At 41.0% G+C, this 3316-nt stretch overlaps 1 long non-coding RNA gene across 1 annotated transcript; it reads left to right on the forward strand.

Annotated features, from left to right (window-relative positions):
* The first annotated feature begins 2254 nt into the window (after positions 1-2254).
* LOC148652191 (uncharacterized) lies at positions 2255-2756 on the forward strand. The gene is made up of 2 exons (XR_015925251.1): positions 2255-2416; positions 2599-2756. It is a non-coding gene; the product is annotated as an uncharacterized LOC148652191 (long non-coding RNA).
* The last annotated feature ends 560 nt before the right edge of the window (positions 2757-3316 follow it).

Below are 3316 nucleotides of genomic sequence, written 5' to 3' on the forward strand. Positions count from 1 at the left end.
TACAAATGTTCTTTAAAACACAGTTCTGGGCTGAAAGTAATAACAAGGCTTTTTACAGGGTTACATGGTTGAATCTCAACTCTCATCAATGACCTCCTTCAGATTTCACATATATGAAGATGATATTAAGAACCAGCTGGAACTACCTCAATTTTTACCAGGGTATGACTGACTGGCACACCCAATCCTTGACCAGAGTGTTAATCTGGACACCACTGAATCATTATCACATGTAATGCATATTGTAGCTGTATAAAATATCTAGAACAGAAAAGCACATGTGAATGATAATAGGCAGTCATTTATCAAGAAATACTGGAACATATAGTAATTGAATGGAAGTAACATTCTCTAGGACCATTTGTAAGGGGCTGAAAATGTTGGTGACCGGTATGAGAACACATTTACATGTGGAAGTAAAGATGAAGACTTCCATGCATGCCACAGCATAGCATACAGCTGGAGCTGAAGCCCATCTAAAGAAAGCATAAGAATGGAAGAGAAAGAGTAGAGAAGAGGTGATAAGGGAGAGAAAACCAGTAACATCAGTATGGCTAGTAAAAGAAAAGACGCCTGAGTCTTAGTATGAAGCTTAGGTTATAGACGGCGTCTGCTCAGGAGTGGGTTGACTGAGTAGGGACGCAGTCCTAGCACCATTGGGTTAGATGCTCACTATTACAGCTGACTAAGATGTAGAGAGGTAGGTAGTAGTTGCTGTCATGTCGGACCATCAGTAAGTTAATGAAGGCAGTGGAGCTGTGCCACCCAAACAGGAACAACTGAGTGAGAGTTTACCCTGCTACGTAATATTTTATCTCTCATACCTAGAAAGGGGTTAGGTAACATTATTAAGGTATAAATTCTATAGGGGATTTATCACACCCTGAAAGGCGATAAGTACCCTGGTCAGTTGTTCAGTTACTGAATTTATTGGTGAGTTACAACTCCCAGAGGGGTTTTGGGATTTGTCAGTGGGATTTAATAGGGTTTGGTATGGAAAGGTTACAGATTCCAGAGGGAATTTGTTTATATGCTCAAGTGAAAAAATGTAAAGGATTTTGAATATAAGGGTTGACAGACTGTATAAAGAATCCAGGATGGCAGATTAGAGAAGCTGGGTGTCTCCGAAAGAAGGCAGAACTAGATGGGTCTTGAGATTAATGGGTTGTTCTCCTCAAGCATGGCTCCATGTTGGGAGCCCTGGCCAAGCCAAGAGTAAAAGAAAAGCAGATCTTGATTAGGTTATTGTTATAGTGCTACAGTAGGTGTAAGGAATACTTAATGCCAAAACAGAGGCAGGAAGACAAAAGGAGAGTTCCATGTAGGAGCTAGAGACCAGCAGACTTCTCTCTAATTCCTACAAGGGGTGGTTAGGTATCACAGGGTTCCTACACCCCAGAAGGCATGGGGACAGAGTTAGATTGTACAGTATGTAGACTGAGGGAGGGAGTAGATACCTCAGTCCTAGTTCTACTGTAAGTGGGGAGTGGCTGTCTATGTTCTGATGCTTCGGGTCTTCCAGTGAAGGGTTAGGGATGCAGTAGTGGCGAAGCTCTTTGAGACTGAGTTGGTTGGAGGGAGAACACGTCAAGATTTGGTTATTGATGATCGCATTTGTATCATCTGTCCATGATATCTGTGTAAGCAATTATTATTATTATTATTATTATTACAGTACAAACACAGAGTGCTACTACACATGACAATATAACACAATAGCCCTGGTTCCCCAGCAGGGGGCTGTGGAATATCCAGCAGGGACAGCAGAACCATGAGCATTACCTTGGAGGAGGTTAGGAAAACTAGGACCAAAACACAATATGGAGAAAGTACATGAGCTTGGAGAAGTTTGCAGAGGAGTGGTGTAATTTGACATATAGGTCACTGAGCCTGGGAAACCAAGAGTAAAGAGCCCAGAAATCTTTAGAAAGGTTATCACTCAGGTGGAGTAAGATGAATAAATAAGAGGGCTACCCTGATAGGACACCAGTCAGTTCAGTTTATTAGTTATATGCATAAATGCAATGAATAGCCTTTAGATCCAAATGCCCTGGAGCAGGGGTTGGAGACTTTAGGATATAGTCTTGTGTATAGCTGCATGGAGACAAGATTGTAAAGAGTAAACCTGACAGTCTCAAAATTAGTATTGGTCAGTAACAAGCCTCCAGGCAGACAGAAACAATGGGTTATAACTCAGAAGCAAGCAGCTGTTCTGTTATATATATATGTATGTATGTACGATGTATAAATAAGAGCACCACAGATAACGTTGTCTGAGCAGCTTGTTCCCTTTGTGTAAAGTAGACCATCCTGTCCTGATTGAAGAATCTCACCCCCCAGTTGTTTCTTGAAAGAAGCCAGGGTATCAGCTTCAACAACATCGCTGGGCAGCTTGTTCCACACTCCCACAACCCAAGTGAGTTCAACCTAACCGATCTAGTCTGTGACATTTGTAATAACACATTCTTACAGATAGAAAACAAAATATACAGAAACAAGTTTTATTTGTTTTTTAAAAGAATCACACCTCTCACATACTGTAAGGTTATAAAGCTTGTTGTTCAGGCTGTTTAGAGACATGATTGTTTTATCTTCCAGATAAGAAGATCTACCAGGTGCCAAGGGGATGGTCTATTGTGTTAATATTCCAGAACAAAACACAAACCAACAGAAACAAATTAAACCTTGTAATGGTAAAGTTAAGTAACAAATAGGGAAAAATCAGAAAAATAAAAACAGCTGGTGTGATGAAAAAAGAGAGTGCCTTTATTTGAGAAAATAACTGTGACTTTAGAGTGTAGTGTAGCAAGACTGTCTAAGGGACTGGGACTGGAGCCTCTATTGTAACAGGACTGTTCTATTGCACTTATTGCAACAACTTATTTCATTAGGTCTTATTAACAGCATGTAAACAATTGACCAAATGTTCTTCGAACTCCCCATTTAAACTATGCCCTGTTTAGGAGCTCAAACCGAACCTGAAGGAGACAGTGTTGTGCGCAACAGTTTGTACCTCTGAAGGAAAGGTGGGTAATTATCCAAAGACCTAGGGCTCGGCTCATCTTCCACATTCACCATGATAATACTGATAATCATTTTTTAGTGTGTATCTTCCCTGATTAGCTGGTGTCACAGAGTACAGGATGAGGATGCCATCATGCACAAAGATATACTCTTTACTGGAGAGATCTGCGGGCTGGACTCTGCCAACGTTTAAATTTGCCTGGCAAACTAAGGGCCTGTGCTCTGTGGGAGAGCAAGACTGCCATTAATCTGCAGCTGCAGTGGTTGATAAGTGTACACAGGGAGGAAGGAA

This window comes from Lepisosteus platostomus, chromosome 11 (genome assembly GCF_059453375.1).
Source record: "Lepisosteus platostomus isolate fLepPlt1 chromosome 11, fLepPlt1.hap1, whole genome shotgun sequence".
Classification (NCBI taxonomy): domain Eukaryota; kingdom Metazoa; phylum Chordata; class Actinopteri; order Semionotiformes; family Lepisosteidae; genus Lepisosteus; species Lepisosteus platostomus.